The following is a 24,803-nucleotide window of genomic DNA, read 5'->3' as shown; positions in this document are numbered from 1 at the left end:
ACTTCCAAAGCCACAGAAAATTATACCGTGAATCTTGAGAAATATCTGCATTAGACTAAAAAATCTAGAAAACTGAGATTAAAGAATAATATATGTTAAAGAATAAAAAATGTTTGATTTACAGTGCTTCCCATTTACTGTCACTCTGGCAGAGGTTTTCTGAGTTCTCAGTTTTAAGATTCAGGGCCTGATTCACATTAGCATCTAATAGTCTACATGATTCCAAAACTGTGTGCCAAATCATCCTGGAGTGCTAAGAGTGCTTACAGGATGTGGTGAGGGATATTTTAAAATGTCAAGGTAAACACAACATCATTCAACATCTATCAGACACAGATGTTGCATCCTTACAAATTACTAGTCAAGGTATTACACAGTTCCTTTCAAGGGCAGCATAGCTGTGCAAAGCTGGGTTTTCAGCAGGTCATGTGATTAAAAAGCAAGTGTCTCCTAAAAAATCCATGTGGAACAGGTAATGAAGATGACAGTGTTCAATTTGTTTCCAAGGTTTGAGAAGTTGTGCAGTGCCCAACACACACATACATACACACACACCCCCATCAATAAGTGATTGTGGTTATTAAGAATAAAACTATTAATTTTATTTTTTCTTTCAATTTAGGCTGTCAGAACATAAATACTTGTTAAGTGGCTTGTGTTAGTCAGTCGTGTCCGACTCTTTTTGACCCCATGGACTGTAGCCTGCCAGGCTCCTCTGTCCATGGAATTCTCCAGGCAAGAACACTGGAGGGGATTGCCATTGCCATCTCCAGGGGATCCTCCTGACCCAGGGATTGAACTCAGTCTCCTATTCTGAGGGCAGATTCTTTACTGTCTGAGTCACTGGAACTAATAAGCTGTATGACTGCGACTAATAAACAGAACTCTTGCTTTTTGTTTATTTGTTGGCCTAATGATGCCATGGAAATGTTACTGAGCCAAGGTACTATGAACTGAAAATCTTTGGAAATTTTCGTTCTAAATGCTTTTCTAGGAAATTTAAAAATGTATCACTACAAGTAGCATCACCCACCAAGTTATATCTGCAGAAAGAATTTGCTAATACAACATAGAAGTCAATTTACTGCTTGACTCTTCAAGCTTTATTTTAGTATCTCCTTCATTCTTCTGCATTTTCTAGCTCTTGCCAGATTTGTAGCCAGAAGATTATAGTCAATGAAGCTTTTCTATGTTGTTGTTTTCAAGTTTATGTCTAAGTTCACCAGGTAGATAGTAGCCTGGTATAACAGAGTCCTTATTGTGGTACCAAAATGAAGCCCCGCTGGAGACAATCCAAAGCTGACTTTCTTCACACTGACTTCCCTTCATGGTGACAGTGTTATTTTGTTTGTTTGTTTGTTTCCTGTTGAGTTCCTTTCATTGTAAATGTAAGATACTATAAAATTTCAAAACAATGTTTCCAGTGTCTTAAAAAATAATTTAACCAAGTTATATACTGAAAAATTTAATATCAACTTGAACTTCCTTCAATTGCCAAGCAATACAAATGTTTAAATAGCACTGTTGCAATGAACACTGGGATGCATGTATTCTTTCCGATCGTATTTTTCTCCACATTATGCCTAGGAATGGGACTGCTAGATTATATGGTATCTCAGTTTTTTGCTTTTTAAGAAATCTCCATCGCAGTGCTATTTGCAATAGCCAAGACATGGAAGCAACCTAAACATCTGTCAACAGATGAATGGATGAAGATGTGGTACATACATACAATGCGAGATTACTCAGCCATAAAAAGAATGAAATAAAGTCATTTGCAGCAGCATGGATGGACTTAGAGATTAACATACTAAGTCAGAAAGTCAAATATCATATGATATTGCTTCAAACTGGAAGTTTTTTAAAAAATGATACAAATGAACTGATTAACAAAACAAAATCAGACTCACTGACTTAGAGAATGAGCGTACAGTTACCAGAGAGGAGAGGTAGCAGCAGGGGATAAATTGGGGGTCTGGAACTGACACGCACACACTGCTATATTTAAAATAGATAACCAACAAGGGCCTAGTGTATAGCACAGGAAACTCTGCTCAGTATTATGTAATAACCTAAATGGGGAAAGAATTTGAAAAAGAACAGATACAGTTACTTGTATAACTGAATCACTTTGCTACACACCTAAAACTAACATAGCATTGTTAATCAACTATACGCCAATATAAAATGAAAATAAATAGCACTATTAGCTACAATAAAGAAATAAACACACATTTAGGAAATTAGAAGTTCTCTAATATTATTGAGACTAAAAGGAAAGTCACATAAGTAAATTGCCACAGAAAGTCTACGTAAAAATTGAATACAGAAAATGCTTATTCACAAAGTTTGTTTATTTTCTCCTTCCCTCTCTTAGTTCAATATAGTCTGTCTCTTTTCCCTCCTTAATTTTTTACTTTGAAAATCTTCAATAAAACCAGGTAAATTTCTCTACATTTACACATATATAAACAATTTCTGGAAATCTTATAATCCCAAACTAAAGCAAAACTGAGCAAAACAAACATACAAACAGAACCGTGTGATGTTCTTAACAAACAGTAATAGATCATTTTCAAAATCAACTCCAGGAAGTATACAGTTCTTCATCAGAAGATTTAACAATCAGAGTAGAACATATTACAATATTGAAATCGAGCTTTAAATCGAGCTCGAGCTTTAAAATTGAGCTTTATTATCGATTTGTGCATATGTGTGATGATCATTCAGGCATGCTGTTTTTAATTTAATTATTATATTTTATTTGAATATCATTATTTTCTACGGGTTTCTCAGGTGGCGCTAGTGGTAAAGAACCCGCATGCCAATGCAGGAAACATAAGAGACACAAGTTCGATCTCTGAGTCGGAAGGATCCTTGGAGGAGGGCATGGAAACCTACCCCAGTATTCTTGCCTGGAGAATCCATGGACAAAGGAGCCTGGTGGGCTACAGTCCATGGGGTCACAAAGAGGCAGACATGACTGAATGACTAAGCACACCTTCTTTTTATATCTTCAAAGCATCTTATATAATGCTTTTTGCATTAATATTTCATATTCAGTTATATTGAATTGAAGGTACTAGGCTATCTTGAGGTTTCATGATACACTTTTCTTAAAAGATGTTGCTGCTGCTGCTGCTAAGTCACTTCAGCCTACCAGGTTCCTTGGTCCATGGGATTTTCTAGGCAAGATACTGGAGTGGCTTGCCATTGCCTTCTCCATAAAAGATGCTAAATAACTTGTAATTCAAATTATAAACTGACAAATTTTGGCACCTCTGTAAAAAGAATCAAATTTTCTAGCTCACTTGGATTAAAACAATGAAAATGTCCAGAAAACTAAAATGCAAAATAAATCCATTACAAATATGTCCCAAATGGTTTTATTTACTTCCTAATTATATTGTTAGGTAAGATGTTAGGCATGAGCAACAAGGGGTGGCCTAGCCAAAATGGATTCAAGCTGACCTCTAAACCCCATCCCAGACACACCCAGGAGAGCTTACAGATATGCTACAAAAATAACCACAGAGCCTTTCCAACTCCTGCACATGTACCCTAGGCACACAGTGGATGCAAACTACAAGCGCTTCCTCAAGTAACCTTAGGAAGCTAGGAGTCCATTAAGGGTTCATAAATATTCTACACATAAATACATCTGATTATAGCATACTGAATTATGGGAAGACATACACAACGGAGCCTGTTGTTATATAACTTGCAGCTGTCCATTTGCATCTCCTTTCTTGATTGGTGGTGGGTGCAAGCCCTATTTTGCTCAGGGCACAACCAAAAGGAAAAGATGGGAAGTATAAAAAGGAGGAAGTCAAGAGGGACTGGGAGAACTACTCCTTTGGGGTCAGACTGCTCCCATGTCTTAGAAGCGTCTGTTTAATAAAAGATGTATCTGCCTGAGATGTTAACTGAGCTGTAACTAGTCTGTTTTGGCTTTTTTTAATTCTTTGTAGCCAAAGATGGAGAAGCTCTATACAGTCAGCAAAAACAAGACCAGAAGCAGACTGTGGCTCAAATCAGTTCAGTTCAGTTCAGTCGCTCAATCGTGTCTGACTCTTTGTGACCCCATGGACTGCAGCACACCAGGCCTCCCTACCAATCACCAATAATGAATTCCTTATTGCAAAATTCTGACTTAAATTGAAGAAAGTAGGGAAAACCACTAGATCATTCAGGTATGACCTAAGTCAAGTCCCTTAAGATTATACAGTGGCAGTGACAAATAGATTCAAGGGATTAGATCTGACAGAGTGCCTGAAGAACTGTGGACAGAGGTTTGCAACATTGTACAGGAGGCAGTAATCAAGACTATCTCCAAGAAAAAGAAATAAAAAAGGCAAAATGATTGTCTTAGGAGGCCTTACAAATAGCTGAGAAAAGAAGAGAAGCAAAAGGCAAACAAGAAAAGGAAAGATATACTCACTTGAATGCAGAGTTTCAAGGAATAGCAAGGAGAGATAAGAAAGCCTTCCTCAGTGATCAGTGCAAAGAAACAGAGGAAAACAATATAAAGGAAAGACTGCTGCTGCTGCTAAGTCACTTCAGTCGTGTCCGACTCTGTGTGACCCCATAGACAGCAGCCCACCAGGCTCCCCCATCCCTGGGATTTTCCAGGCAAGAGTACTGGAGTGGGGTCCCATTGCCTTCTCTGAAAGGGAAAGACTAGAGATCTCTTAAAGAAAATTAGAGATACCAAGGGAACATTTCATGCAAAGTTGGGCTCAATAAAGGACAGAAATGGCAATGGACCTAACAGAAGCAGAAGACATTAAGAAGAGGTTGCAAGAATACACAGAAGAACTGTACAAAAAAGATCATTGTGACCCAAATAATCATGATGGTGTGATCACTCACCTAAAGCCAGACATCTTGGAATGTGAAGTCAAGTGGGGCTTAGGAACCATCACCATGAACAAAGCTAGTGGGGGTGATGGAATTCCAGTTGAGCTATTTCAAATCCTAAAAGATGATGCTGTGAAAATGCTGCACTCAACATGACAGAAAATTTTGAAAACTCAGCAATGGCCACGGGACTGGAAAAGGTCAGTTTTCATTCCAATCCCAAAGAAAGGCAATGCTAAAGAATGCTTAAACTACCACACAAATGCACTCATCTCACAAGCTAGCAAAGTAATGCTCAAAATTCTCCAAGCCAGGATTCAACAGTTCATGAACCGTGAACTTCCAGATGTTCAAGCTGGATTTAAAAAAGGCAGAGGAACCAGAGATCTAATTGCCAACTTCCATTGGACCATCAAAAAAGCAAGAGAGTTCCAGAAAAACATCTACTTCTGCTTTATTGACTACACCAAAGCCTTTGACTGTGTGCATCACAACAAAGTGTGGAAAATTGTGAAAAGATGGGAATACCAGACCACCTGACCTGCCTCCTGAGAAATTTGTAGGCAGGTCAGGAAGCAACAGTTGGAACTGGACATGGAACAACAGATTGGTTCCAAACTGGGAAAGGAGTACGTCAAAGCTGTTAATTGTCACCACGCTTATTTAACTTATATACAGAGTACATCACGAGAAACTCTGGGCTGGAGGAAGCACAAGCTGGAATCAAGGGTTCCGGGAGAAATATCAATAACCTCAGATATGCAGATGACACCACCCTTATGGTAGAAAGTGAAGAAGAACTAAAGAGCCTCTTGATGAAAATGAAAGAGGAGTGTGAAAAAGTTGGCTTAAAATTCAACATTCAGAAAACTAAAGATCATGGTATCCAGTCTCATCACTTCATGACAAATATATGGGGAAACAGTGGAAACAGTGTCAGACTTTATTTTTCTGGGCTCCAAAATCACTGCAGATGGTGACTGCAGCCATGAAATTAAAAGACACTTGCTCCTTGGAAAAGAAGCTATGACCAACCTAGACAGCATACTAAAAAGCAGAGAGATTAGTTTGCTGGCAAAGATCCGTCTAGTCAAAGCTATGGTTTTTCCAGTAGTCATGTATGGATGTGAGAGTTGGACTATAAAGAAAGCTGAGTGCTGCAGAATTGATGCTTTTGAACTGTGGTGTTGGAGAAGACTCTTGAGAGTCCCTTGGACTGCAAGGAGATCCAACCAGTCCATCCTAAAGGAGATCAGTCCTGAATATTCACTGGAAGGACTGATGCTGAAGCTGAAACCCCAATCCTTTGACCACCTGATGAGAAGAACTGACTCATTGGAAAAGATTCTGAGACTGGGAAAGATTGAAGGCAGGAGGAGAAGGGGACAAAAAAGGATGAGATGGTTAGATGGCATTACCGACTCTATGCACATGAGTTTGAGTGAACTCCGGGAGTTGGTGATGGACAGGGAGGCCTGGCTCGCTGAAGTCCATGGGGTCGCAAAGAGTCGAACATGACTGAGGGACTGAACTTAACTGAACTGAACTGGTCTGTTGTTTTAAATCCTTTAGTCCATCGTTCCAAATTTTTGTCGTGATGCGACAAAAACTGAGGGAGAGAAATAAAACAACCTGACAATATCAAACGTGCAGTATGGATGGTTGCTGTGGTCTGATAATAATGTATAGGAATATATCATCACCCTAAAATTTCCTGCTTCCCTCACTTTGATCTCTTTCTTGTTACATTTTATGTTTTATTTTACATCTACACTTATTTGTAGCTACGTATTTGTTTACACAGAGAGGGTGCTTTTTAATCTTAGGTTTGATTATTTCAAACACCTGATGGACAAATTTTACTGAAACGTGCAAGTAAATACTGAGTGGATTGACCTCTTGCTGATTATTAAACTAAATCAAAGCTGCATATGGAAGGATAATTGCTAACCACAAGCAAATGACAGAGATTTCAACATTCACAACTAAATTTGATCTCAGATGAACAAATTAAATTTGGTAGTCAAAAGATACCTGTATTTTTGCCTAAAAAGAGGACCAGTAGTACAGTATGAGGACAACACAAACCTGTGTTGTGTTTGTGGAGAAGTCAAGTTGACAAGGATGAAAATGATCTCAGAAGTGTGTAAAAGTGTGTAAAAATGTCATACAGTAAAAAAAAAAAAATGAGAGCTATTGATGATACCTGGAAAACAGTGAAACAATAGAGCATTTACAGAGCTAATAATAATTTAATATTAAAAGAACATTTCTAAGATTAGGTACTAGTGATATGGCTTCAAATATACATTGATAGTCTTATTATGAAAGTAAGTTCTATAGAAAGTAAATCTTAGAAAACAGATACAAATATTGATTCAGGTGATAAACTGACCAAATACTTGTTACCCACATGGTAAATTCTGTTATTCTATAAGCCTAATTAAATAATAGAAAGCTCTATCATAGTTGTCAATCTTTTGCTATTGGTGCCCATGGAAATCAAATTCAAGTAGCCTCAGAAATTAAGACACTTGCACGTGTTCATACTGGCATATTAACAGAAAGCTGTGACCCTGATTCTGAGACAGATAACTAATTATTGACAGGTAATTTCTAATCTTGATGATATTAAATGTTTGGTGATTAGTAGGAGCCAAAGCATCATAATGACTTTACATTCAAATTGTTTCAGTGAATAATACCAGTAGAATTATATGGCAGAGATTCAATCATTATTTGTATCCAAGATCTTTTTGAACTGACCATATCTATAAAGAATACTGCATGTGGTATGGCCATATATTACCCACAAACTGCTAGCTATGGCAAAGAGTCATGCAGACACTCTCCTCTCCCTCTATCTACTCAGCCCAAGGAGGCCGTTCTCTCCTCCTCCTTTCCAGCACACAGTACTAAAGCTTGCTACTGAGCACCTGGACCCCTATCTCCCCTGTGCCTACTGAACTAAGAAATGTTCAGATGTTACAGACGCCCAAGTTCCAAACTCTCCCTATACTCCATTTTCTTAGGATATATAGTAATTAAAGCTCCCAATTAAAGTCAGATAGTAATAATTCATAGTGGCTGATAACATGTGCTGTAAACAGACTGTTAAATATTTTTTAACTTAAACTTTGTATTGTGTGTTAGAGTATAGCTAATTAACAATGTTGTGACAGTTTAAGTTAAATATTTTATTTAAAAAGAAAAAAAGATGGAACAAAACCCAGAAGGACTAATAGATGAGAGGGGATGGAAAGATAGGTACTCAAATCCTACTACCATGCGGGGGGTCTGCCACTTCTGTGCCAACACTGATCAGGCATTTACTTATTAACACTTTAGAAATAAACATGTATGAAATGCACTTGCCCAGTTTTTTTTGTGCTTTTTATTGCAAATGAAGTAATGGTTGGGATGGCAACGGCTTGAAATACAGTAGTACAGATTGTTTCCCTGGTTATAGGAAAGTAGAAGTGCAGTATAAAGTGCACTTTATAAATGCACCAGAGAGAACTATAAAAGTGAATAAGCCCATTGATTAAAATATAACACAAAGTGATAACTTTAGGTTAGCCTCAAATAATAGATGGCCATAAAAAATAATTAGGTTTAAACACATAATCTGGAGAAAGAGTAAAATCTTTTTCAAGAAATACATACATCTGAAAGGAATTTAGCTAAAATTCACATTTACTTTAAAAACATACTTCATATTTTAAAATATAGCATAGCTTGTCTTTCTACTTATAAGGAATTATATAATGTTATTATTGGCAGCTCCCTTCATATTTTATCACACTGATTGCATTTCAAAAATGATGTAATAGTCTATGTTGCAAATGATTTTCCAAATTTTTGTTATAAAAATTTTTAAATATTTATAAAACCTAAAGTGTACAGCAACATCCACAGACTTACACTCAGATTCAATGATTAACAGTTTTCTATATTAGCTTTATCACATATCTACACATCCTGCCAATCCACCTGATTTTTTAAAAAGATGTTTTTAAATGTGTGATATTTGGCAAAACTAATACAATTATGTAAAGTTTAAAAATAAAATAAAATTAAAAAAAAAAAAAAAGAATTCTAATTGACCTCAAATGTCACAGCTACCCAAAACCTTTCCTTGGAGGGTCTGTGTGCAATGAAAAGGCAGATTATAAGTTCTTCAAGGACTGCCTGGAGAATTTGCTGAAAAACTTTGCAGTAGTACCTCTCTAATTAAAAAGTGAGTTTTGTAAGAGAAATTCATGAAACAAATGGTATGGTGCTTGATTTATGGCTTTTCCATCAACATTGACCATGGAGCCTAATAGGAAAACAAACAAACAAACAAATAAAAACACCTACACTGATGGAAACTGATAAGGAAGCATCTGGTATGGTCTCTAGCAGAGAGGAGTTGATTGATGGAAAAAAAGAAAGGGAAAGAGGGAGAGTGGAAATATGGTTAGGGCTTTTCAAAACAGCTTTCAAAACAAAAAAGAATGGATCCCCAATTCAAGTCGCTTAGTTTCCAAAAGATAATACAGATGCATTTATGCCTCTCCAAAATATTCTATTTGACTTAACGTTTGGAGTGAAGTTTTGAATTTAACTTCAAGGAATATTTGAAAAACCTATTTTTGTTGATGTTTCTTCTCGTATATGTACACAATTGAAATAAATTGATCTTTTGACCAAAAAAAAAAATAAATAAATGTGAGATGAAGCTATCAATATACTTCACCTCTAAACACTTCAGCATGATAGAAATACTTTTAACTTCTCTTATAAGTTAAAAACATGTTGCTAAGAGATAATAATAACTAATAAAATATTTTTATTACTGCACACTAGATCACTAGGAGGTTAGTTAATTTGTCCATTAGAGCTCAGTAATCATGAGGTGATGGTGTTAATGTTAATCTCCCTGATGGGTCAACTAGTTATTTCTTTTCCATGGATACATATTAAATCTCTGGTAACACTTAGTCATACTGAAACCTAATATATTTTCAACAAGAGAGCAATAGATAAGAGTACATGAATCTTTAGTTATAGACAAATCAGTAAGCAGCCCCTACTGATGGTGTCAAAGACATTTTGCAAATGATTGTTTTATATATTTAGTGACTGTGAAACATTATTTGAAAGAGCATAAAAATATAATTGTAGCTTTTTTATCTTCTGCTACTGCTAAGTCACTTCAGTCGTGTCCGACTCTGTGTGACCCCATAGATGGCGGCCCACCAGGCTTCCCCGTCCCTGGGATTCTCCGGGTAAGAACACTGGAGTGGGTTGCCACTTCCTTCTCCAATGCATGAAAGTGAAAAGTGAAAGTGAAGTCGCTCAGTCGTGTCCGACTCTTAGCGACCCCACGGACTGCAGCCCTCTGTCCATGGGATTTTCCAGGCAAGAGTACTGGAGTGGTCTAGGTGTACCATATTTGCAGATATTAATGTTTTATTTTTTAAACTTTTTATTTTATATTAGAGTATATCTGATTAACAATGTTGTAATAGTTTCAGGTGGACAGACAAGGAACTCGGCCATACATATACATACATCCATTCTCCCTCCCATTCCCCTCCCATCCAGGCTGCCACATAACATTTAGCAGAATTTCCTATGTGGTACAGTAGGACCTTGTTGGTTATACATTTTAGATATTTTGATGCTTTATTGCTTTATTTTATTTTGATATTTATTTATAATGCAGGTTAGCTCTTTAATATTAATAGAATGCAAATTATTAAAGAGTCTGACATTAACAAAGTGGTTTTTGCATCTATCAGAGAACAAGTGACCAGTCTTTGATTTCTCTTTTAAAAACTGAGGCATCTTAATCAACAATTTAATGCTGAGCTGTTGAAATCATGAGAGAACAATATGACTCATCACACATTTTACTTGATATGCTTTTAAGTTCAAATTTATTTGAATTTATTCAATCACATTGATTTTTCTTCTAAAGATTAGTAGTTTTGAATCAACTTCTCATATATAAAGTTTATATATATTAGCTTAGGAATGCTACATGTAGACAAAATAAGGTGTTACTATATTTATATCTCATACTATGCCATAAGATAAAGAAGTCTTAATACAGTAAAGCAGTCTCCAACTTTTATGTATTTCATAGAATGTTAGAACTTGATTCCACCACCTGAAAGAACAAGTGGATTTTCAAATGTAACAGAGTTCCAAAATTTTCTCTTAAGAAAATCAAGTCTCTCTTTAGTTCTTATGGTCTTGCTGGCATTCTAAATCAATATCAAAAAATTTTAAGATGTTTACCAACTTATCAGCAAACTCCATCTCTTCATGTGTTTGTTTAAATTTCCCTCCAAATATATCACTAATATACCACCCATATTCAATCAGTATAAATGATACATTCAAAAAGACAGGTATCAAAGGTTAAGAAATTGACATTTCTTTACTAAAGGGACAATCTGCCTACCCTGCAGATCATTAGCATAATAGGTACTATAAGAAAATAGTTATGCCATGTGGCTATATTATAGACTATAAAATATAAACCCTTCATGGAAATTCCCACATGAAATCCATAACAAAAAAGTAATGTTTCTAACACATTTTGTTTGAAAATAATGATGCTATTAACACTTGGCACTATGGTTCCCAAATGGAAGTGAGTCTGCATAATAGTTTACTTTCTTCTTTATAAAGATAAACACAGTAAGTCACTGTGCTGAGAGGCTGGCATGCTTCAGGAATAAATGCCATTTTGAGATATAGAAAGCCTCATTATCCCTGACACAAGCCTACTTTGTAAGTCAGATATTTTTAAAGATCTGGGTTTTGATTTTTTTTTCTCCATTTTATGAAGCTTTTGGTGGTTCAGACCAAATAATCCGTATTTATTTGGTAATAATAAATAATCTGCCTGCAGAAAAAAATAATAAATAATCTACCTGCAATGTAGAAGACCTAGGTTCAATCCCTGGGTCGGGAAGATCTCCTGCAGAAGGGAATGGCAACCCACTACAGTATTTTTGCCTGGAAAATCCCATGGACTGGCAGGCTACAGTCCATGTGGTCGCAGAGTCAGACGCGACTAAGCGACTAACACAATAAAATTTTATGAAATAAAGATTCATTCTTATTTGCTTAGATGGCTGAAATAAGTCAATACTAAAAATGTGGCAGTAAATAAATTATATCACTATCAAGCAAGGTAACAATTTTGAAGTTAATGTTGAAATACCAGGGTCTGTGTGTGTGTGTGTGTGTGAGTGCGTGCTCTGACACTTCAATCATGTCTGACTCTTTGCAACCCTATGGACTGTAGCCGTCAGGCTCCTCTGTCCATGGAATTCTCCAGGCAAGAATACTGTAGTGGGTTGCCATTCCCTTTTCCAGGGGATCTTCCTCTCTTAGGGATCAAACCTGCATCTTCCACATTGCAGGCAGATTCTTTACCATCTGAGCCACCAGGGAAGCCCAAAATAAATGAAAAGCATTAATTTATTGCTTTACATGTGTCATCAGTCTTTGGGGAAAATAAAAGAGAACAAAACAACAAAATATTTATATACTTTGGATATTTTCCCCCAACAATATTCTGTTCTCAATTTTTGCTTAAAAATCAGTGTGAGCACACTGATTTGCAATATCATTCAGAAATTTTTCTATTTTACTAAAAGCAGAAGCTCAGAATTCCTAGGTCTCTCATGAATTCCTTAATTAAACTTTTTCAACCATTCTCACTAACCACACCTATTGTGTCAAGCTTGGTTAACCACATCACTTATTCATCACAGCCACTGGTCTTTCCCTCCATGATCCTAATCCCTTGGTCCATTAACCTCCTTCATGTACTCCTTTTCCTAGTAACACTAGACCCTAAAATTAACTAATAGTGACAATGACAACTCTTTCACCTGAAGATTTTGTAACCACTTATAAGCATATGAAGCAATTCAGGGGATTGTAACACTTACAGTTTCCATGACACCATCTCCAAGTACTCTGTTTCAGCAAGTCACAGAGGGATATTCAGGAGTCTAGATTAACCATGAAAACACTCCAGGTGGAAAGACTCTGAGGAGCCACTGACTGTAAAGTTGTTTCCCAAAAGCATAATACCAGATTCAAATTTTTCTCCAAGCTCTAATCCTTATCTGCTTTTACTACCTAATTCCTAGATTATTAAAATATTTCCCTAGCATATTTTCTTAGCCTCCCTCACATCAACTCTTCCTTCATACACAAACACATTCATACTATAGAAAGTTTTGACGAAACTCATTTGGCAGGAAGCCTTCTGTTGTTTCACATACAATTTTTTGAGGTTCTTCTCAATCCAACCCTAAACCTTATTTAGGATTTCTGTCTCACTATTCCTACACTTTGTGAATAAAATGCTGCTTTATTCTCAGTCATCATGTTTGGGAACCTCACTCTTGTTATATATGAGGACACAAGTGACAAGGTAAGTGGTTTGATGTGGCTGCACAATTCAATACTCTGAGAACAGGGTCTAGAATCACAGGTACAGCACTCTCCCCCTCACACCATCCTTGATGCCAGGACTTCAGGAACCATTGTGTGAGGGAAGGAAGGAAGTATGAAAGTCAGGGAAGAATGCAGTGAAGGAAGAAAGGATTAACAAGTACTGAAGAAACACAAACCATGATTTATACTGTAACTATTTCAGAGTCATGAGACCTTTCATGTCTTTCCCCAAAATATACAATTTATGGGTTAAAAACTGAACTAAATGTCATTTTCTTAAGTTCCACACAGTAGTCTCAAACAGAATATATAGCTTCATTCTCTGAGGAACTGATAAAACTAAATTTTCAAACCTAGTAAAATAATGCCAAGCTACTATTTGATTTGCCTAAAAATGACAAGGTAGGATATTAGATAAACATAAGGAAATAAGAGTATCTTTTCTAATGGAGGAGTGAAGGAAGTCAATTTGACTAAGAGATGGATGGTTTGTTGTCAGCACCAACTGGAAAATGGTGGGACAAAGAAGATGTTGAGTTAACTACGAAATGGAGAGAAAAAGGGAAATAAAACAAATTAATTAGATCATGAGGCAGGCAGGATGAGTAAAATAAAAACAGTAAAGAATGATATGTACAGACTTATAGTGAGAGCTAGAAGCAAGAAAATGAGAGTGAGAAGAGGAGAGAAATTGGGATTTTCACTCTGGAAAAAGGATAAGCTAGAAGAGAGCTGCAGGAGAGTAAGGGAGATGAAGCTGCGCTTGACTCTGCCTGTAGAGACAGGCATCATATCTCTAATGAGCACCTAAGGGAACAAGAAAACATCATCCTGGGTATGATGGGACCCTCCTAGACAGGACTGATGGGAGGACCGCAACTGGTGCTCAGATCCAGGCACCTCATTATCCAAAAGGTGCACAGAAGCTGGAAGGAGTTCAGAGACACGATGGAAGAGTGATTAAGATATAGAAAAAAAATGATTTATGATAAAAGATTAAAGCAGTAAACAAGCACTTCTTGGCAGAGCAACAAATGGATGGGCAAGGTAGCTATCTACAAACAGGCAAAGGATATAAATAATCTAGAGGAAAACCATTATTATTTAAGATGGTACCAAGGGGAGAGGTTCACAGAGAACAATCGCAAGAAGGCAGAAAAGAAGACAACCTTAAAATTAGGAAGGGAAGTATTAACATACAAATGACAAATCTCTTCACCTGATGTGGAGCGAGGCACGTCCCAGGAAACTGCTGCTATCAGTCTGTATGCATAAGATACAAACAACTTGACCACTCAGTTGGTTACCACGATTCTAGAAGACAAAGCAATCAACAGAATTAAAAAAAAAAAAAAATGAGAATCCTGTTAACAGTTCAAGCTCATTTTCAAAAGAACTGAAAAACTTAGTTTTATCCTCCATATTTTGTTCATACAAAGGTCTTTATTAATGGCTTGAAATGGTATATAATAATTCAGTAGTTTTCATAGGGGAATAAAATGGGATAATAAATCTTTTTAGTATGGCTTTCAGTGAGTCTATGTGTTGGTTTGCAATATGGTATTTTTAAAGATTAAACTGTAAATGAATCACTTGTATAATTAGACATGTGGGAAGACATAAAACCTTGAAATCACCAATCCTGTGGGAGTGAGATGACTCCTTACAGAGGAAAGCAAAGGATTTCCAGGTGGAACTTCACCCGTAATAACACATGCCAATGCATGTCCTTGCCACCCATCTGTGTTTTCCCTATGAACTGCACTGGAACAGCCATCCTATCACATGAAGAAATTGTGAACTACATACATGGTATTATTTTTGGATTATGATATTCAGATCAGCAAAGCATGTTACCTACCACCTTCAGACACTCAAATATTCATAAGGCTATGTGAAATTTTCTTTTATTAAATAAAACCTTAAATGAAGATGTCAATATTTTAAGAAAACTTCTGATGCTAGAGAGAAAACTGTATAAATAAATGAAATCCTTATGTAAGGATTTCTAGTCATATTCGCCTTTCATTTTTATTTACATTGGTATGTGCTTGACAAACTTTCATCTCTGTGCTTTGAAAGCCAATATAATAATAATTTGTACCTGTTGTATGGCAATTTCCAAATTATAAAATATGTGCGTGCTTTTTGTCTCACTTGAATCTCCCCTTTGGAGTTAAGTATTATTAATCCTTCACTTGACAAATAAAGCTGAGAGTAAGAAGAAATATTGTAGAAGCTAAAGTCAGGTTGACAAGAAGAACCACCAATGGCAAAGACTCGAATCTTCTGACTGTATGCCCTGTGATCTTTTCACTGCCCTGGATTTCTTATATAATTCGTGTCCTCAATCATAGCACCAGTAAGCACTTAGAGCTCACTTAAGAGTGATTACTGTGTAAAGCCAGGTCCTCATCATGAGCTTCTTGCAAATCATTAAAGTATGATTCTTATGAGAGGAATGAAGGAAGCAGATAAAGTAGATCAGGTTAAAAAAAGAAATAAAAAAACTTAGTTGCTGAAGTTTCCAGAATGTGTAGCCATTGGTTTTCGCAGAATGACATGGCGTAGTTGATTAAAATACAACTCCTTCCACAGTAAAAAAGACAGTGGAAGGTTTGGGTAAATTGAAGCATTCAGAACAAGAGGATATTCTGAAGTGAACTGGGGTGGAGAGAAAACAATATGGTAGACCCATACTAGGCTAGTGAGGTGAAACGTGAAGAAGAAAAATGTAGAAAATGAGAGGAAACTCTGTAGAGTTTCCAGGAACAGAAAAGCAAGCATATGTACAAAAAGAAATTTGGCAGCTTCATTCCAAATGCACCAAGGAGCAATCTGCAGAACAGAAGGTTCCAGTAGCTTAAAGGAAATACACTCAGCAGAGACAAACATCATCTTGGAACTGAATGAAAGGAAAATAACATTCAAAAGCTCAGACTCCTTGGAAGACAGAAGTAAAAGAATGGAGTTAGTAACTGAATGTCACAGGGCAAGGAGGCCAAGGACATCCCCAGCAGTGAGTCAGTGACCTGGGAGAACAGAGATGCAGTAAGAAATGCAGGAGCACACAAGGGAACACATTACATTCTAAAATGTTGATCTACATTTTGAAGGAAAGGGGGATATTCCTTAAAGAAATGAGTAGGACTGTAAAATATATAGAGAATAAAGGAAAGGAAAAAAAGAGGCAGCTTTTGAAAGTGCATCTCTGATAAAACGAGGATACTTGTGCAGCTCTGGAGAGCCTGAGCTCTGAAATCAAACCACCTGGGTCCACGTCCCATTCTTCATACTTTATGGGTGGGAACTTGGGCTATGTAATCTATGTCTCAGTTTCCTTATCTGTGTCAAGTAGAAAATATCACTCACCACACAACAGAATCATAATTTAGTAAGAAAATTCTTGCCAAGCAAAGAACATAGTGCTTGTGAGAAAGTGAACAGTAAAACAAAGCTAAATTTCTAAAAATTCATGAAAGTATATTTATCAAACTTGAAAAATAAGAAACCGAATCTGAAAAAAAGCAGACTTTAAAAATAGTCACAGGATAGAAAACTAAATATAGAAAGAATCAAATATCCAGCAGAAAGGATATTAAGGAGAGTAAGAAAGATTAAGATAATTTAGGGTTGCATTTTTTAAAGTAATGAAAAAATAAGAGATGTTACTTAAAATTTATCTGATCCAAGACAATTTTCTATGAAAAAATGTAAATTCATGGAAAATGGGCAAAGAATCCCATTATTTTTGAAAGATCCGATTCAGAAATCCAGCTTCAATCACTCAAAGAGGGGCCCTTTTTCTCATTCCCAGAATTGCCTTCAACTAGCCAAGTGTTTCAATCCTGATTCAAGTAAATAATCAAGCATTTCATGTCTGAATGCCTTTTCAAAAATAGTAGGAAGGAAAAAAAAAAGTACTGCCTATCTTCCAAGTATAAATTGAAATGAGCAAAGTCACAGATGCCTTTTCTAACAAAGAAGCCTTGAATTTGCACTGTAAGTTACAAATGATTATTTTTTAAATGGAATCATCAATAATAGTAACAATAACCTTTTTTGAATCCTTACAATATGCTGAACTTTAATGCATTTCAAGTTTCTGCAGGTAGATACTATTTTTAATCCAAATTAGCATGTGATGAAACTGATGCTCAGAAAAATTAAGCCAGTGTTTTAGTCAGCAGCAGAGCATGGATTTGAACAAAGGTCTATCTGAGTAAAATTTTGTTCTTTTAACAATGCTTTTATTGCAAAGCCTTTCAAATTTGAACTGAGCCACTACATCATATAATGCCAAGCATCCTAGATTTAAACTAGTTATTTAAGTTAGTATTCTTTAGTCATTTTTAGTTTTGGTATAAAAAAAAAAAGTAACATGAAATTTATTATCTTAACCACTGTTAAGTGTAAAACTCAGTATTATTATGTATATGTACACTGTTGTGAAACAGATCTCCAGAACTTTTTCATCTTACAAAACTGAAACTCCAGTATCCATTGAACAACTCCCCATTTCTCCCTGCCCCCAGCAGCTGAAACCACCATTCTACTTCCTGGTTTCTGTATTTGACTACTTAGATGCCTCACTGAAGTGCAACGATATACCATGTGTCTTTTGTGACTGGGTTGTTTCACTTAGCATAATGTCTTTAAGGTTTATCCATGTTTGCCATGTAACAGGATTTCCTTCTTTTTTAAGTCTGACTCACTTTCCATTGTTGTTGCTGTTGTTCACTCACTCAGTTTGCGATCCCATGGATGGCAGCATGCCAAGCTTCCCTGTCTTTCACCATCTCCCGGAGTTTGTTCAAACTCATGTCCATTGAGTTGGTGATGCCATCCAACCATCTCATCTTCTGTTGCCCCCTTATCATACCACATTTTGTCTGTCCATTTATCCAGTGATGGACATTTGGGTTGTTTCCACATCATGGTTATTTTGGATAATGCCACATAAGCTTACATATGCAAATAGTGCTTTGATATCCTGCTTTCAAGTTTTTGCGATGTATAACCAGAAGTGGGATTGCTAGATGATGTGGTAATTATATTTTCAGTTTCTTAATGAAAACTCAGTACTGTTTTCCTAAGCAGCTAGATCATTTTACATTGTCACCAACAGTGCAACAAGGATTCCAATTTCTTTACATCTTTACCAACCCATGTTATTTCTGTTGTTTGGTGTTTGGACAGTAGCCATCTTAAGATGTGAAGTGATAACTCATGATGGCTTTGACTTGCATTTTTCTAATGATTAGTGATTCTGAATATCTTTTCATATGCTCATTGGCTACTTCTAAATATTCTTTGAATAAATATCTATTCAATCCTTGCTCATTTTTCAATTAGTTTTTTGTTGTTGTGTTGAGTTGTAGGAGTCCTTTATATATTCTGGATATTAACATTTGTCAGATATATGATTTTCAATTATCTCTTATATTTCATGGGTTTCCTTTTTCCTCTGTTGTTTGTTCTGATGCACAGAAGTTTTAAAATTTGACATAGTCCTTATCTCCTAACTCAGTTAATAAAGAATAAGTCTGCAATGCAGGAATCCCCCTGCAAGGCAGGAGACCCAGGTTTGATTCATGAGTTTGAAAGACCCCCTGGAGAAGGAAATGGCAACCCCCTCCCGTATTCTTGACTGGAAAACCCCATGGACAGAGGAGCCTGGCTGGCTACAGTCCATGGGGTCACAAGAGTTGGACACAACTTAGCAACTAAACCATCATAGTCTCCAAAATAGTATATTTTTACCCAAACCTCCATTTATCTATCTTTCTTTCTTTCTGTCTATCTACTTACTGACCCAAACCTTTAGGAAGGTATGCAACCAAATGTCATGAAAATCGAGATGATAGGAAGAATTTTTGGATAACTTAGCTTTTTAAAAATAATTTTGAGGGCAAGAAAAAAGAAATCCCCTTTGTCATTCTCAGTTCTCATAGTCTAAACATCTCATCAAGCTGTATTTGATTTTCATATTTAAAGAGGCATGGGATTTTTTCATACAACACAGACTCCAAATATAAGCCAATTACTTCATCTGTGCTGAAGTGAAGAAACAGTGACTTGAATCCAATGTAGAAGGAAAACTTTCAGTGTTACATATTATTGAAAGACTGAATGTCAGCTCCTAAAGTGGCACACAAATGCTTTATAATACATTTTATGTATTAATTTAATGACTTTTCAGGGTAACATTGACAAGATGTGATTTCAAATATTGAACTTATAACCTGTATAAGATTCAACTCCACTGTATTTTGTTTGTAATTTAGGCAGAATGTAAGTGCTATAAAAGAGATATAAAATATGAACTAAACTGTTAAAAATTATTTCTTGACTGAGATAGGAGGGGAATGGATAGAATCTGAAAATTTCATAGTAGGGATATCATTTAAGCTGGAATTTGAGAATGGGTATTATTTTAAGAGACATATAAGATATGTCATGAGAAAAGAGGTGATATTATAAATCTGTGTGGCTAAAACTAAGCAGCAAAGTTAGATTAAAGCCAGCTCATACCAACTGAAGGCATTCGAATTGGATTTTGCCATCACTCTGGACAAGAAATGAATGACAACAGTGACAGGAGAGTACAGTTGATGATGAAATAACATTATCAGGAGAAAACTGTGTCTTACTCTCAATGATTTCATAATTTGTGATTTTTTTCAGTAATTTGATGCATATGTATAACAATTTTTAAAAATTCACAGCCTTTAAGTCCACTTCTGGTCATTCCCTTTAAATAAGAGCATCGACTATTCATGATTCTTATTGATTAAACTGAGGTCACTAGTTGGTGACAACAAAAATAAAGAGGTTAAGAAAGTAAAACCCTGTTTCATTTTACACATTTTATCACATAGAAGGAAAGAAATATGAGTTGGGGTTTATGTACAGGAGGGTATAACATATAACAGACTACAGCCAAAACAACTGATCATATCATCATATGAATGATGGCTTATAGGTGTTGTGAGTTCAGGCCAGTTGCCGACTTTGCAACCACATGGACTGTACCACGCCAGGTTTCCCTGTACATCACCAACACCTGGAGCTTGCTCAATCTCATGTCCATCATGTCGGTGATGCCATCCAACAATCTCATCCTCTGATGTCCCCTTCTCTTCCTCCTGTCTTCAATCTTTCCCAGCATCAGAGTCTTTTCCAATGAGTCGGTTCTTCATACCAGGTAGCCAAAGTATTGGAGTTTCAGCTTCAGCATTGGTCCTTCAAATGAATATTCGAATGAATTTCCATTGTTTCCCCATCTATTTGCCATCAAGTGATGGGACTGGATGCCATGATCTTCGTTTTTTGAATGCTGAGTTTTAAGCCAACTTTTTCACTCTCCTCTTTCACTTTCATCAAGAGGCTCTTTAGTTCCTCTTCGCTTTTTGCCATAAGGGTGGTATCACCTGCATATCTGAGGTTATTGATATTTCTCCCAGCAATCTTAGTTCTAGTTTGTGCTTCATCTACCCCAGCACTTCACATGATGTACTCTGCATATAAGTTAAATGAGTAGGATGACAATATACAGCTTTGACATAGTCCTTTCTTGATTTGGAAACAGTCTGTTGTTCCATGTCTGGATCTAACTGTTGCTTCTTGACCTGAATACAGGTTTCTCAGGAGGCAGGTAAGGTGGTCTGGTATTTCCATCTCTCTAAGAATTCTCTCTAAGAATTTTCCACATTTTGTTGTGATCCACACGGTCAAAGGCTGGTGTAGTCAATAAAGCAGAAGTAAATATTTTTCTGGAACTCTCTTGCTTTTTCGATGATCCAATGGATGTTGGCAATTTGACAAACAGGTGTTGTGAATGCGAATATAAATTACCAAATTTGTCCAAAGTTGTCTGAACATTGTTCTGAGACCAACACAAATTACTTGGCCCAGAGAAATATGCATCAGCAAGGATGGCTGATGATCCAGAAGATAATTCACTGGACTTAGATGAATAGAAACCCACGTGGAAATCAGAGTCCAAAAAATATATGCATCATTATATAGGAAACTACATCAACTATGTGAGCACATGAGATGTTATAGCAGGCTGAAAATTTTTCTTTGAAATGCCTGGTCTGGAGATCTAGGCTGTATACATAGATAAGTGAAACCAAGAGATTCTGGAAAGATGGAGGACAGTCAAGGCTGGTATGTTCTGATGGAGACATAGATCATTTCAGCACAAATGAACAAAAGAAAGAGCTAGAATAATAGGCGGTTGAGTTACTATAAATTTCCATCTTTAGATGATACTGAAATTTTCCATGAAGATACTGTGGGAGATTCATTTGTTTGTATTTTAGTAGGAATATGATTATTTTCCCCTAAAATTCCCCATATCTGTTTTTTTGGGGGGTGGGGGGTAGTTTCTGATAACACAGAAATATCCTCAGGAAGAGTTACAAGTACTGGAGCTCTATCTGTAAAGAAATATACTTAAAAGACCAATACATTTAAGAAGGGAGAGTGTATTTTCACATCAACTCATCATTTTTTTTTTAAGAAAAATACATAAAAAACTTAGGAAATTATTATTCCAGGAAGGATGGAATTTCCCTCTACAGGAAAATATACACGACTGAAAGATGTAATGCAATAAATAAATACATGATTAAGAGAAAAAGAAGACTGCACATCTGCTTCCTGGTAGAATTATGATGAATACATTGGGAAATGTTTCTTTTGGTTTCTATTATTAAAGGTGACCGCATCAAGAAAGTATGATATTGTGTAAAAGTGTTATCTCTTTTTCTTTGTTCAGACCCAGATGATGAGTGGAAAGTGGCAGCATTTTACATAAGCCTACCTCCCACAGACAAAGAACTATAAACAACATACCGGTAACTGCAAAGGATATCATTAACATGAATACTTTTGATAAGGACATTTATTTTGGATTAAAGTCTACACTATTGTTGGATATTCTGACAGCATTTTGTAACAGAGTTTCATGTTTAAAAATGTGGAAAAGACCTGTAAGTTTGGAGGGGCAAGATGTGCAGTTAGACACCAGTCCTCAGAAAGCTTTGTCCTTTCTACCAATACAAGCTGGTCAGAACAAACTGTTCAGAGTAATGAACAGAAAATACTACTGAATAACTTTTTAACAATGTTTAAGAGTGACCTATTTTTATTTTTTTATTTAAAAATAGCTGAATTACTATTGAAAGCCTCTTTTACCAATGAGTTACATACAGTATGTGCATGAGTGCAAGTTGCCTTCCAATTAGCCTATCTATGGTTTAGGTTTCTTGGATGGTGGGGTTATTCCAAAATTGAGAGGTAACAATGGAAGTCACAGTGTAAACTTGAATAAGGAAAAAGAAAACAAATCAAAGACTTCCAGGTTGTCTGGAAGAAGCTTCTTAATGCCGTAAACCAAAGACAGCATCACAAGAAACACTTCCCAGACATTCATCCTGTCAAGAATCATTCCTTCTTCTAATGAAGGAGGAAATGGACAGAACAGGCTCTATCTTGAAAGCAGGACTCCATCTTGGGCCAGACTGTGGACTTTGAGCTATATGCCCAGTGTCTATGGAAACGACATACCAACTGGAAAAACCAGACACCCCCCCGCACCCCCCCCCCCCCCAGCCGATGGAAGAGCCCCAGGGCTCGTACCTAGACTCTCCATTGCCTAAAAGAATACCCTAATTATCTGTGTAACAAAATATAATCATAAATTCTATTATGCTTATTGGGGTATGACCACAGGCCTATTGATAATTGTCTACTGTTAACTACCTAGGCTTAAGGCATGCAAATCATGGATTTAAGGCATATGAATCGCAGGTTAACTTTGGGGAGGTGGGTTTGAGCACATATACTTAGGGTATATGAGGTTTTCACAAAAACTGGTCAGGGTCCTTGGCTAAGAGGAGATTCTGCCTTGGGCCCACTGGTGTAATAAATCACACTCCACTATCTGCATTGTCCTTCTGAATGAGTTTGTTTCCCAGAACGCGTGGCTACAACATTTGGTACATGGGCCAGGAAACTCCTCACTTTGAGGAGACAAGTCCCATTTGGGACTACTCTGAGGCCTTGCGACACAAATCTTCTAGAAAGAGGAAGGTGCCTCGCCCTTCTGGAAGGTTCTGCTTCTCAGTGCCTGGACCTTGCATGTTAGCAGGTGGTGGGCGGCAGCAGGGTAACTGAGCACTCAGATGAGGAGGAACCCACCTGGCAGGGTGGAAGAGGGGGCCTGATCAGCCCCCTGGGAGGGACTAGAAGGGGCACAGACCCACAGGAGCCTGGAATAGACAGGTGGCAGCGATTGCTTGGTACACAGGTTGACGAGCGTGTTAGGGCTTAGAAAGGAAATTTGTGAAGGTCATTCAGGAGGTGGTGTCCATGCCATCTTGGGGAAAATTATTACCAAGCCATCACCAGGGGATTTTTAGGATAGGCAGGTAGCAGTGATTGCTTGGTACACAGGTTGAAGAGCATGTTAGGGCTTAGGAAGGAAATTTGTGAAGGTCATTTAGGAGGTGGTGTCCATGCCGTCTTGGGGAAAATTATTACCAAGCAATCACCAGGGGATTTTTAGGAGAAGAAACTTGGTCCTTGTGTGCTCGTATTCTATCCTCCCCCAGGCAGTGTCCCATCTGCAGTGAAATTCTTGTCCCCCTCGGAATTGTCAGGCTAGAAGGAGCAGAATACATAAGTGAGTATGAATAGGCTTTTCCGAAGATGGCCTAGGACGTGGGGTATTTAACCCATCTGTGTTTTCATCTGCACATCTTGGTGGATCAAGTCCACCAAGGCAGAACGGACTTTAAAAGTTAAGGGAGAAACAGTCTTGGACCATGTGGTGTTCTGGTTCGGCTGTGCTGACCGGCGGGTGAAGACACACTGATCCCCCTTCTCCCTCTGGGATCTAGCAGGTAAGGCTCTTCTCACCCCATTTAAGAAGGAGGCAGAATGGCAATTTAAGTGTTTCATTGAGTGGAAATATCAGAAGTACATAGGGTACTGAGAACTTCGTAGAAAGAATGAAAAGGAAAAGTAGAAGAAGGTCCGAGAAGGTAAGCAAGATGCGGGGGGGAAGTGAATCTAAGGCAACTGTATTGGAGTGCATGATTAAAAATTCAAAGAAGGGATTTGGAGGAGACTATGGGGTGAAGATAACGCCTAACCGCCTCCACATACTCTGTGAGGTCAAATGGCCCCCTATGGGAGTAGGATGGCCACCAGGGAACAACATGAACTTAAAAATAGTAGAATCAGTCTATACAGTAGTCACAGGAGAGCCAGGACACCCAGATCAAAATCCACATATGACTCATGGCTAGGGTTAGCTTAAGACCCTCCTACTTGGATAAGGTTCTGTATTCCAGAAGGGAAAGAGGAAAATATTAATGGCACAAAAATTGATGATAAAAAAGGAAATTCTACAGGATTTGGATGGGGATGACCTGACCCCTACCCCATACTAG

The 24,803-nt window shown here is 37.1% G+C and overlaps 1 protein-coding gene across 2 annotated transcripts in view; it reads right to left on the bottom strand.

Annotated features, from left to right (window-relative positions):
* Positions 1 to 24,803, bottom strand: part of SEMA3D (semaphorin 3D) — a 230,242-nt gene that overhangs the window by 180,729 nt on the left and 24,710 nt on the right. Inside the window, exon 2 of one of the 2 annotated variants that reach the window (XM_019958589.2) lies at positions 14,555 to 14,649. The exons of the other annotated variant lie outside the window; for it this stretch is intronic. The gene's annotated coding sequence lies outside the window, so the exon portion shown is untranslated. The remainder of the gene's footprint in view (positions 1 to 14,554; positions 14,650 to 24,803) is intronic. 2 annotated transcript variants of the gene reach the window in all.

The sequence above is a fragment of the Bos indicus genome, chromosome 4 (assembly GCF_029378745.1).
Source record: "Bos indicus isolate NIAB-ARS_2022 breed Sahiwal x Tharparkar chromosome 4, NIAB-ARS_B.indTharparkar_mat_pri_1.0, whole genome shotgun sequence".
Taxonomy (NCBI): domain Eukaryota; kingdom Metazoa; phylum Chordata; class Mammalia; order Artiodactyla; family Bovidae; genus Bos; species Bos indicus.
Note: the sequence above shows the minus strand (reverse complement) of the source record. Positions and strands in the feature narration are given on the sequence as shown.